The sequence below is a fragment of the Grammomys surdaster genome, unplaced genomic scaffold, assembly GCF_004785775.1.
Source record: "Grammomys surdaster isolate TR1022 unplaced genomic scaffold, NIH_TR_1.0 372, whole genome shotgun sequence".
Lineage (NCBI taxonomy): Eukaryota > Metazoa > Chordata > Mammalia > Rodentia > Muridae > Grammomys > Grammomys surdaster.
This window is the reverse complement of record NW_021604791.1, coordinates 4,798,070-4,811,782: the sequence shown is the minus strand read 5'-3', so window position 1 is coordinate 4,811,782 and position 13,713 is coordinate 4,798,070. Positions and strand designations below refer to the sequence as shown.

General features: G+C 37.4%; 1 long non-coding RNA gene and 1 other non-coding gene across 2 annotated transcripts in view; one reads left to right on the top strand and one right to left on the bottom strand.

The window, feature by feature from the left end:
* LOC114632273 overlaps positions 1-13,713 on the bottom strand; it is a 127,495-nt gene that overhangs the window by 108,938 nt on the left and 4,844 nt on the right. The window lies entirely within an intron of this gene.
* LOC114632302 lies at positions 11,272-11,404 on the top strand. Its single transcript, XR_003713066.1, has one exon. It is a non-coding gene; the product is annotated as a small nucleolar RNA SNORA17 (small nucleolar RNA).

The following is a 13,713-nucleotide window of genomic DNA, read 5'->3' as shown; positions in this document are numbered from 1 at the left end:
CTTGTGATGGTATACCATAACTAGAACTGGGAATTATGTTTACTAATTCACTGCTCCTAGGACCAGAGTCATGAAGCCATGCAGACCAACATTTTTCAACCTCTCATTTGTACTTTTTGTTTGTTCTACAAGACAGTAGGCTTCTATATTATTTTTGATTCCTTTTTTATTCTAGGAAATCTAGCCACAGTGCTCATCTTCCCTTCAGTCGCCTAGCCTCCCACTCTGCTTATATCTATCCAACCTCAGTATGTGATTGTTTTTCTTCTACCAATTTTCTATTATTCCTCCTCATTTAAGACAAATTCTATACCCCAAGGGTTCCTTTTTCCCTGCAATTTTCCAGGGGGACTGCATGTGAAAAAAATCAGGAGTAGAAAGTCTAAAACTAAGATCTGCCTGTGTGAAAGAACATGCATTTGTCTCTCTGGGTCTGTTATTTCACTCAATATATTTTTTTCAGTTCTCTCCATTTCCCTGGAAATTTCATTTTTCACAGTTGAGTAAACATAACCAAGGAAATTAAAGACCTCTATGATGAAAAATGTGAGGCACTGAAGAAATAAATTGAGAAAGCCACCAGAAGATAGAATGATTTTCCTTCCTCATGAATTAGAAGAATACATATTGTAAAAAATGTCCATTGTTCCAAAATCATTCCACAGATTCAATGCAATTCCAATGAATTCTATACCTATTCTTCAAATAGAAAGAAAAGAAAACACAAACCCACTCAAACATACACAAACACATGAGGACACACAAACACACACATACACAAGCACACACACACACACACACATACCACCACCACTACCACCACCACCACCAATCTCAATAGGTTTCTGAAGCAGAAAAGAATAAGGATATTAAAAATAAACATGACCAAAGAATACTGCTGGAAGTATTACTACCTCTGATTTTGTATTATATCAAGAAACTGTAGTTACAAAAATATCAAGGTACTGGCATGAAAATAGAAACATAGATCAATAGGAAAAATATAGATTAATACAGATACAAGTCTACATAAACCAAACTATCTGATTGTTGACAAAGTTGCAAAAACTTTGCACCGCAAAAAGGACAGTATCTTCAATAAATGGTGCTGTCAAACCATGATATTAACATAAGGAGAAAACTGCCTCTCATCTTCAGCAAAACTCAACTCCAAAAGAATCAAGAATCTCAACATAAAACATGACCCTCTAAAGCTGCTGGAGGAAAAATTAGGAAGTCCCCTACAGCATATTGTATAGGTAATGATTTTCTGAGTAAGACTGAAGCAGTAAAGGGAGTACAACCAGCCATATTTAACAGGGATGCCATGAGATTAAAAAGCTTTTTGACAGTCAAGTGAAGAAGCTGACCAAAGAATGGAAGAAAATCTTTGCTAATTATATATGACAGTGCTTAGAAGAGCAACAGACGTTTACTAATACAGCTATCAGTGAATATAATGTAAAAGAAATGACAACAAGAAAACAAACAACTCAATTAAAAATGGGCTACAGAGTTCTAAAAATAAGAAATTCAACAGGCTAGAAAACTGTTTCAAAAAGTGATGAATATTCTTCTTGTTTTAGACACTTTTCTGCTAGTATGATTGAAATATTATGACTGAAGAAATTTGTAGGGGAAACTGCTTAGTTGACTTTATGATGGAAGAGGTTTAGAATTCATGCCATTGGAGCAAAGGCACTGAGGCAGGAACAACTAAGAGCTCATATGATGGACCACAAACAGGCCAAAGAGAGAGTGAACTAGGAATGGGGTGAGGCTTTTGGAACCTTGAATTGTGTCCCAGTGTCATACCTTCTCCTATAAGGCCAGACCTTCCAATACATCACCAACTAGAGACTAAGTATTAAACTACATGAAACTACCTGGAGGTCATTGTCATTCAAGTCACATTTGGCAACTAGGAAAACACAGATTGAAACTGCTTTATGGTCTCATCTTGCCTTAGAATAGCTATCCCTGAAAACAAGAAAAACAAAGAAGAAAAGAAGAAGGAAACATAGTAGTAGGCATTAGTTGCCTATAGTTCTTTATCTACTGCTGGATCCTAATGAAAATCCCACAAACAAGGTTGGCATTTCAACTAAAAATGTTACTATTCAGGTCTAGTTTAGGCAGCCATATTGCTGGGATTTCATTGAAGCAATATCCCCGTTGCATATAAAAGACACTTTCTAAGCAGACTTCCTAGTCCAGTGACTCTTACAATTTTCCACACTATTTACAGCAGTTGTTCCTAAACCTCAGGAGTAGAGGTTGCATTTAGATGACTGTGGATGTATCAGTTAGAGATAAGAGCCTTGGTAAGTCATCCAGTCTCATATCCGCAGCATTAAATATATAAGAGCACACATAAACATATTAAACACATATAAATAAGAACATTACTAAAGGCAATTAGCAGGTTGTGTCTGTGTCTGTGTGTAGTTGTATGTGGGTTAAGAATGGAAGAATTATGTTAATACAGGTCTAGTATATTAAATTATATTAATAAAGAAATATGTTTTAAACAAAAATACCAGTAACAAGAAATACTGCTTATAGATTTGGGGGAAGGGGGCCTTTATACACTGTTACTGTGAGGGTGAACTAGTGCAGTATTTTGGAAATTATCTGGATGTGTCTGAAAAAGTAAAAATAAAGCTACCATATGTTCCAACTATTCTACCTCTGAGCATACACTGAAATTATTCTTTCTTCCAATACAGCCATTCCTGCACATCCAGATTCATAATAGGTTAAAAATGAAAGACAATGATGTGATCATTAAATGAAGAACCAACATGGAAAATATGGTACATCTACACATTTGAATAATCTTCATATGTAAAGAAACACATTTTAGAATAAATTGTTTTTATCATTCCAGTAAACTGAAAGTGAAGCATGCAGATTCTACTAGAAAGTGTTCAGGCTTCAGAACATGAAGACAAATGTAAAGGACATTTAGTGCAGCATGTTTTAATACACAATGCACCAGCTCAGTAAAAGTTTGGATAGTTCATTTAATAATTCCATATACATATGAGGCAATATCCAGTTGTTAGTAAGAATTATTTCAGCTGTAATTGCTACCTTTTGGAATATCAGATGAAGCAATTTTGAGTGAAATGCATCAAGTACAAAAAGTGTCAAACTTATTTTGCAATAAAATAATTACTCTCATCTTAATAATAATTTATAGTTAACTGTAGAGAGAAGTTAATGTTAATATGCACATTACCCTGGTCATGATGTTTACACAGAAGGGAGAAGTGATTGAGAGCGGTGCAGTTGGGACACTTACATATGTATTCATTAGAAAAGGCATGTAAAGTTTAGTGATTTAAAATTTATAAAATAATGGATAATGCTTTGAAATAAGGAAGGAATATGAAGCCATAGCATGCTAGGCAGTGTGCAGATCAATTTTTAGCACAGTTTGCCAGTGTACTCTTGAAGTTTATTTTATTTATGTCAAAGCAAATTCACTTTATGCTCTTAAAAATAATTTAATTGTTTAACATTACGTGTAATTTGCATTCCATGTGATGGTTAGGCACAGATTACCAGCAAGAAAAATCAGTAGTGAAATTCCTAAATTCTTTCACTCATTTCAGTAGAGAAAATACAACACTCTTCTATGTTCCAGTATTTGTTACTATCCTATTTAGAAATTTCTCTTGTTACAAAATAAGACACGGCACATGAATTTCTAATTGGTCTACACAACCAAATATTTAACCTTGATTGAAAATTGATGTTTTCATACAGCATATTGTTTTTTATTGAAAATAGATTTTTCTCTCATACAATACACATGGGCACAGTTTTCCTTCCCTTGACTTCTCCCACTCCTCAACTTCTGTCTTTTCCAATCCAGTCCCAATCCATCTCCCTTCAGAAAAGAGTATGTTTTCAAGAGACACCACCAAACTCAACAAAACAGGACACAAGACAAGACAAAAGTCCTTATGCAGCATATTCTGTTTAGAGATTCCCCTCCCCAAACTCCTTCCAGATTTTTCCCACCACCCAAATCCAAACCCTTTCTTGCACTTTATCATTAGAAAACTAATTGACATCAAGAAACCAAGGTTGATAGTTTTGAGAAAATTAATGCTTCCTGTCATATGTCTCCTTTCTCTCTCTCTCTCTTTTTTTAAGATTTATTTATTTAATGTATATTAGTACCACCATCCCTGTCTTCAGATACACCAGAAGAGGGCATCAGATCCCATTATAGATGGTTATAAGCCACCTTGTAGTTGCTGGGAATTGAACTCAGGACCTCTTGGTGCTCTTAACCGCTGAGCCATCTCTCCAGCCCTCTCCTTTCTCTTCTAACAATAATCCAACTTATTTTGAATAGTTCTAATTTGCCTTTCTGTCACTTTATTTACTAGTGAAATCTTTTATGGCAGTATCTTACTTTGAACAATAGGTTATTAAATTTATGACCTTACCCATACACACACACACACACACACACACACACTCACAGGACTTAATCTTCTCTAAAACATAATCATGAGTGAGTGGCTTTTTGTATTCTGGCTTTTGTGATGCTGCTTCAACATTGGTGTGGACTTAGGACTCTAACTCCAGGATGAGCTTTGTCAACAGTGCTATTATGAATGGCAAATGTCCAGTAACTCATGTGATAACATTTAGTTATTCAATTTTATGTCCATTGTGCACGCTGGGTGTAACTTGAAACTGTAAATAGTCCTGGACATTAAAGTGAAGGAGGAAATGATATTAGCCAGTTCTGAGCTGATTTTATGTTTAAAATAGTGATAGTCCTTGTGTGAAATGCAGTTAACCTCTCAAGCTTCATCTTCAGTGACTTTAGAATAAAAATTTTGTCCATGATGGCACATAACAGTGTCGAGGAAAAAAGGTTTAGTTTAAGCCTTAAATTAAAAAAAAATCAGATACAGCTTGACTTTATTGATAGTGTTTCAGTATACTGCTGGACCTTTGTCTGAAAATATTATCAATTATAAATTCTATCTACGCAGAAAGAATTATAATAATTTTGTGGTTCTAAGTTGGAAACACTATATATAAGAGTAACTGAAAGAAGGGAGCTAAATGGTTTTCCAAAGATTCAAAGGAGAAGAAAATAAACAAGGAAAGTATTTTTTAAAATATCAAATAGCTACATGTCAAATACGAAGAAAGGACAAATAGAAATAAATTTGTATGGGATTTATCCTCAATGTGCATATAAATATGACTGAAAGGAGAAGATTTTGCAGAGAAACTGTACAAATTCATCATGACAGAAACTCGCACAACCATCATGATTTCTCTTTGAAAGGTCTACCATGAAGAGAAGAAAGTGGCACCTAATGATGGAGGAGGGTATTGTTTGTTTGTTTCCTGAGGCATAACATTTTTTTTTGAAGGACAATCATTTGGGGACCTTAGACTCATAAATGGACAGGACATTCTACCTACTAATTAAACCTGAATTTTGGGGAGCATTCATAAGCAATGGCATACACAGGGATGTGATATGAACCAGTAAGAAAAGCATGTTTTAATTTAAGTAAGAGTGACCTGATGGGCAACAATTGCCTCTAAGAGACAGATAATTATAAAAAAATAAAGCTTAAGAATGCCAAAGCATGCATGACTAAAATTGAGGTAAATCAACCTATAAATAACTAAGTAATAACCCTATAGTATAGATTTATAAAGGAGGAGTGAATTTACAATACACGGATTATTTTGTTTGTTTCCTGTAGAGAGAAAGTGACAGCTTGCATCTGATAGAAACTGCTATTTTTATCACCGAAGGAGAGGAAAAGTAATATTCTGAGTACAAAAAGATATGAGAAGGCCAAAGGTTTAGATAGCAAACACACTAGAGAAACACAATCTCTCTGGGAAATATAAAGGTTCCTTATGCCCCTGTAAATGTTAAAATATGGGGGAAAAAAAAACCTCGGATGTGTGATATTTTTTTCCTGTAGAAATTCCCTTCTGCCTGCTTCTCTTTTAGCCACAGAACAGAGTTCTAATGTGGCTCTAAGTGAATGACTTTACCCTGAAGTGGGTGGCAAATTCACTGCAGATTTGTGATAAAGCTTTACTTTATCATGGTAAATAGATTCTTGAAGAGATTTTTGGAAAGATTATCCTCGGGGATACTAATATGTTGGAATAATGACATGGGGTCAGCTGAATAATATGAAGAATAGACTCTTAGATCTTTGTAAATTAATGACCAGAGACTTGGGATATTGAAGATTGCTGCAGTGGAGAAGGGATGGAAAGAGTCCTCAGGTTAGGTAAAAATGAGTTAGGAGTAAGACCTATCTAGTTCAGAGTGAAGGCAGGCATAAATGACATTGGAGAGCTGGGAACAAACCCTTGTTATTACATCTTCTTGTAATAAATTGTTAAGGACAGAACAGAGAGAGGGGAGGAGAGATGCAGACACAGCGTAGGGGAGAAGAGAAATGGATGGGGAGAGAGGGAGAGAGTGGAAGAGATGATGGTGGTAGAATTCTCCCTAAAGCTCCACAACACACTTAAGTATGGGTGGGATGTTTCTACATTGAGAGAACTATAACAGCTTAGTGATTATATGTGTACTATGTAACTAATTGGCATGTTCTGTATTTAATATGGAGAATTCAAATGACATTAAAACACAGGAATCTAATGGTGTCAAAACAGAGAATTGATGTCCACATGTAGAGCATAGAGTATGTACTTTCATATGCACCATAGAATGTATATTTAAAATATACATTACACACACAGACACACACTCTCACACACACACATACACACACAATCACACAGCAATACATACAATAACAAAACTTAAAGCTATAGACTAAACAGTAATAGACATTAATTTTCTGTGAAATCTTTAACATCAATATGCAGTGCCTTTACCAACTGAGGGACCTCTTTGTAGTCTCCTCACTTTAACAATGTTACAGAATTTTAACATTTTTTTTTTTAGATACAATTTGCCCACTTGATATGAGATTTCTACATCATCAGTATTTAAAGATGAATTTATGGGTAACTAGACAACAATGCTTTCTGTTAAATTGCCAATTTATTTATCACTGAAATATCCATGATAAACATACACATGATTGTTCTTTTAATACACAAAGGTAGTTTTCTTAAGCAAATAATTTTATTTTTAAACTGTTTCATATATAATATGCTGGCTTTACAGTTAGGTATAAATTAAATTCTGAATCACTGCAACTCTCATATCTGAGTATTTCTTTTATTTTTGTAGCATCATCTCATCCTCTTTCTTAGCTTCTTCATCAAAAATGTTAACATTTGTTAAGAGGATAATCCTGTTTAGCAATAGTCAGCTTATTACTGTATAGTCAACTACTGCGTATTAAAAACTAAAATCACTGTTGTATATAAAAGCCAAAAACAATGCCCTTGGTGCTTAAATGTGAGTGTAATTAGAAGCCAAAAGCTGCACTTAAACTTTGTTCTAAACCACTTGAATAATTATTGTTAATTTTCTCAGGCTCTCATATTTTGACGTAAACTTGAAGCTTACCTTGCTTCACCCAGTTTAAACCAGTTTCATCATAACTGTAGATATTAAACTATGTAGACGGGAGAGTATTGAATTAAGGAAAGGATAGAAGATATTTAAAAGATGCACAGTAAGTCCTGAAGGTGTTAATGGATGCCTAATGATTGTAATTGGAGTCTACGCCAATTCTAACTCCCGTTGCCTCTACATTCATTGAACCAATGAAGACAATATTTTGCACACCCATCCATCAGCAAGCTGACTATTACAGCTTGTGTTCCTTTACGGGTCTATGAATCTTGCAGACTGAAATTAGCCCCAGTAAACCTTCATACTTCTAAGTGACTCAGCTCTCGGGGATAATCAAATCAGTTGAAGTTTTGGGTAGGGGAGGGTATGAAACAAGCGGACCCAAGTTCTATTTGTGAAAGATCCATGACTTTGTACATCAGTATCTATAAAGCACACTTAGAAAATGGCAAGACTCAAAGCACAGCAAGAAAATTTACTTTCCTTTTTCCATTTGCTTTTGCTCAATGCAATTTGTGTGGAACAGAAAAAAAAAATCCAAGCAGTTATCAGCCTGTGGCGGAAAGTTCAGTTTGGTCATAGGGCACATTCTGAAGAGAGCCATACATTGGAAATAATACGACATGGGCACGGTTTCTGGAAAGTGGCTGGCTAACCCATTGGGTAGTCAGCCTCAAGCATAACACAAGATGATATAGGTCCACTTTAGAGTGCTTTTTCCATTTCAAAATGACCTCTTTCCCTCCAGGGATTAAATGCTGTTGTACTATATGACACTGTCACTTTGATCACAATTAATCAGGGAGAGACAGGCCACTGCCTCCTGGTGAGCCAATCTTATTGTGTCTCAGGAGAATTCTGGATTGAGATTCATGGACACTCTGGGACTCACCACGCATAGTCAGAATTATAAATTGTGAAGTCAGGGACTGTGGGGTGCCCATCCACAGGCATGACCATCATGAGAGTGGTGCTCAATAATATCTAAACACCAAGACAGACATTAAAGGGAGGGGGAGATCTCTACGAAGAAATCAAAATGTACCTTGGCTTGGTTGTTTAGGTTCTTGGTCCAATTCCGTGGATGTAATACTTGCCATTTTATTTTTCAACTTTAAATAATTCCCCCAGCTTCCATTTAAATTGACTTCAAGGTATTTTTAAATATCACATGGAATCGTTAATGTAGGGCATACTTCCTGTCATCAGCCTGTCATGCAGACTGTATTCATCACATGTGTCCAAATGCCTTATACAGAGTGAATGCTCACACTGCATATCCAGGAAAGGCAAGGGAAATTACTTCTTTGAATTCTCAACAAAATATACTGTATCCAACTGGAAGATTTTCTAGCCAAATAAGCTATATCTTCATTACTATCGATTCTCTCTCTATCTACCAATACAGGCATCAGAAAGACATCTCTCAAGAGAATTCCTGGATAGTTTCAATGAAATGAAAAGCAACAATTTTAAAAGAAAAAATTAAAAGCAACAACTCTTTTTTTTTTAAATGGGAGCTATATCTCTGTAAGCATTTACTTACCTGATAGCGTTTATAGAGAGATTAAAAAAAACAAAACAACATAAGTTACTATATCAAAATTGAAATACTGTTTTAAAATATTCTTAGTTAGGTTTTTAATGGACATAATGATCAAACAAAAGGAAATGCTAATGTATATGCAAAAAAAGTATCAATAATGACAGAAAATATTATCATCAATTTATTAGTGATAACCGTGATGGTTACAGTAGCAGTAGTATCAGTATAAACTGTTCAAGATAGACATAGCTTGTGTTAATCAGACAGCTACCAACTTATATTTCCCAGTTATTCTTCATTGTAGTAAAGCAACTGATATTATCATTTTATAGGTAGAAAAATAGTGGTATAATTGATTATCTATAAAGATATATCAGACTTAATTACATATTTAAATTTATAAATTGATGAATGGAGCGCAATCTAGGTGATCCACCCTTTAACTTTGACTCATACTCAAGATGTATAGTTTTGCTTTTGAGGTTTTCTACCTGCCATACTGTTTGTCTTGGCAGCCTGTCATCTCAATATCCTTAAGTGTTTAATAAAGATCACAAAAGACCCATTAGTACATCCTCCAACCAAAAGATTAAGGTGCACTTTGCCTTAGTACCAGCAATCTAAACACTATTGTCTAGGGAACAGAGCGTCTATATCCTTTACCACTCTTCCTTTCATTTTTCAGAGAAATTCCTTTCTTTCTGATGTTAATTTTCTTTCCAAGGTATGACAACCTCTGATAGGTGAAAATGAATGACAATTTTCTCTGACTTTAGTGTGACTAGGTTGTTAAGATTATAAATGTGCATTCCTAGACACTCAAATGTTGTTCACAAATTGGATTTTTGAAGTGTTGGCAATGTTCTCTTTGAGGGATTAATGTCCTCTTCAATAGAGATGGGGAGGAGGAGCCACCCAATACAATATTCCACAAACTTTATCACACTTGGTTTTAAAGCCTTGATTTATCTGTGGAGCAGTTTTTCATCTTTGTATATTATATTTCTGCTTTGCCAGCCAGGTCACATACTCCCAGGACACAGCCAGAGTTTGGTCTATGAATTCTCAATATGTTTTTATCCTTATTTTCAGGTCTGTCCATCTTATTTCAAGAATTTCAAGACAAGATCCTGAGTATATATATTTTACTTCACTTATCTTTGCCTTTTTAAGATCCAGGGATAGGTTAAAAGAAAGAAGTTGTGAGTTTGACAGCAATTTAATCAAAGTTAGAACCGTGTGTTCATTTCTTCTTTTTCCAAGAGAAATTCCACCTTTTACAGAGAAGACTTCTCAGTTTCAAACTCTGGGAGGAGTCTAGGGCACTATCGGTTCTTTGTGAGTTTTAGGTACTAGCTACACTTTTGCAGAAAGTCTTTTGAAAGCACAATTTGTGTAAGTGTTTCTTAAATCTAAAGGGATTTCTTGTAGCACATAGAACTCAGGCAGTGATACCAGGACTTTCAATGAACTGGCAGGTTATTCTTATGATTTTTTTTCAAATGGAGCATCTACTACTACTATCTACAGTTCTGTAAAGCTAGGCAGTAACAGTCTAAGAGCAAAGAATCTGTGGATTTGAGATCAAGGAGGGCTATGTGGTAAAGTTTAGAGGGAGGATGAGAAGTGGGAATGGTTACAATGTATTATAATCTCAAAAAGACATTTATATACCATGCACTTATTCAGTAGTGTTGTTTCTATGTGCAGATAATGAATTTAATACCATCTTCAGAAATGTGATGCCAGAAAATCTCAGAAAACAAAACCACAAACTTCAGAGGACATCTTCTAATTATTGGGGGAAAAAAAGAACTCTAATTCAAACAAGTATAATATTTCAAAAGTTCTTCCAAAAAGACTGGACAACTAGAGAAGTAGAGACAAACCAAGCAACATCTTAGTTGTCTGTAAGAAATGGGAATTTCAATTGTAAATTAGTGTTTTATCTTCAAGAAATCTTTACGTTATAACAGATGCAACTAATATAATTTTGACAGTCACAAATATCACCTTAATACTCTCTGGTCATATTTTAAGAGAAATTATTAAATGTTTGGGTGTAAGTTTTTTAATAATTTCCTAAACGAGATCTCATTTTGAGTAGGTTTAAAATCTATCTTAAATTAAAAAAAAAAAAAGCCTAAACATTGCCCTTGCCCTTAGAGACATTGCAGGTATGACTGCTGTGTCACATGTGTGTCAATAGGTGGCAGAGAAGAAAGAAGCTATGTCTATCTGTGCTCAGTGTTCTGACCTGTGACCATCAGAATGATTAGTCTAACATTCTCTGGAAAAAAAAAATCAAGCCTGAGGTAATGTGCTGTATAAGGTCGGGTTGGGATCCCAGGGTGGGGAATGAACCAGAGACTAGAAGAATCCCTCCTGAGACCAAGGGCCCCAGGCTAGAGAGAAACCAAAAGAAAGGACCCTTCCATGGGACCTCTCAGGCAGGCTCAGTCAAGGAACAAGCCTGAGACGACCACTAGACCAGCGTCATGGGCCAGTACAGGGAGCTAGCCTGAGATGATCAACAGCCCAGCACCATACAGGCCTGAGGGGTCAGGGGGTGAGGCATACCGTGCCTGAGATGACCCTTGCCTGGAGCCAAATGTGCAATCAAGGCATAGCACTCTTGAGTAAACCCCAGAGACTATGAGACTCCGGGAACTCCTTAGAGAAGCAAGTGAATGGTGGAGAAATGAAAGAGGAAGAGAAGCAGAATGATCTGGTCACGATGAAGAGAGGCAGAGCTAGAGACTCGAGGGTAGAGAGGAACATCCTGATGTGAGCTGCCAGTGATGCCACCTGGGACCCTGGTGGAGTGGATTCTGGTCTGTGCTGCCACTGATTGGGGACGGGCATGTCTAGGTCTGTGGCCCTGCAGTGATATGGGTCTCTTACTACCAAAGACCACTTGAACTTCCCTCATTTGGTCTCTTGCCAGGGGCCATGCTGATATCTATCTAAGGGCTGTGGAAAACTGTCCGGACCCCTAGCCTAATCACTGTGGAAGAGCTAGGCTTGGGGCATGAGAACAGGACTGCTGACCCCACTCCTAGCTAACTGCAGAATCTGGTATAATGTGGAAGTTGCAGGTGAGCAGACACCAAGGATATGAACATGGGGGAGCTGGACCTGCAATTGGTCTCCTGTGTGGTGGCATGGATGAGGTAGCTATACCCTTGTCCATCCTTGCCCCTTACCACTTGCAGCAGGTGAAGACCTAGCTCTAGGGTGCCAAGAACAGGAGAGTTTGTCCTGCCCTTTACCAGCTACAGCAGTTGTGAGAACAGGCACTGGACTTCACTTGGGCAGCAAAGTTGAACTGTCTCTGGTCATAGAGACATGGATGACCAAGCCCAAGGTAAGTTGAGCTGGCCTCCTCCACTTCCTTGTCTACCGTGTGGTGACATGGGTAAGGGAAAGATGTCCTACTGTCTGGCCACTTGCTACTTTCCACAGGCAGGAGAGCTGGCCCTGCTCCTCACCTGCTCCTGCAGCACTCTGGAGAATAATCCATGTACCTCACTTGGGCATCATAGTAGAGCTGGCCCTAGATGTGGGGATTGTAGGTGAGCAGGCCTTGAGGGCATGAGTGCAGGAAAGCCCACAGTGACTCTTTTTTCTGCTGTGAGTTGGCTCAGATGAGGGAGAGAAAACCTCTTCCTCTCCCTTGTTCCATGCCACCTATGAAATGTAGTGTTGAGTCCTGCTTGGATATGTAAAGGACAGTATGACATGGTTTCCTGTCCTTAGAAAAGAGTCAGCAGGAGTGGGGCCATCATGAATGTTGATGGTTGTTGTGGGCATAAGGCTTGTTTGTATAATAGTGTGTTGGGAGCCGACTCTGAGCCGAAAGCGGCTATTATCTTTGCAGCCATTTTGAGCCATATACCCTGAGAAGAGACTTGTTTACAACAGCTGAACACACTCTGATAATTATCTTGATCCTTTCAGTCAAGGTCAGGCAGTGGTAGCACAGGCCTTTAATCCCAGCACGTGATTGACTCAGGAGAGATATAAAAGGAGAGGCCAGGGCAGACCCAGAGTCAGAGCTAGTCAGACTCGACAGAGAGCTAGACAGACTCGATGGAGAGTCAGAGGCAGAGAGCAGACAGACTAGTCAGAGCAGACAGACGTCGTCTCCAGACAGACTTAGACTAGACAGAGTCGACAGAGAGCAGACAGACTCAGGCTCCATCTCCAGCAGGCAGACTTCATCTTCGACCAGACTTCGTCTTGTCTCCACTCTCTTTCTTGCCTCCTGACCCATGGACCGGAGCAGCAGAACGGCTCGCAACAATAGTGTACACATTTTCACCTTCCTTCAAGAAACATCCTCCCTGCCAAGGTTAATGACTCCATGGTAATCAGAGACAACATGAATCTGGAGGCAAGGGTGTTTGTCTATGTCTCATCAAAATGGTAGAATGCTGTGACCATCAGCATTGGGTGTGTGTGTGTGTGTATTTCTTTCTTTCTTTCTTTCTTTCTTTCTTTCTTTCTTTCTTTCTTTCTTTCTTTCTTTCTTTCTTTCTTTCTTTCTTTTCTTCTTCTTCTTCTTCTTCTTCCTCTTCCTCTTCCTCCTCCTCCT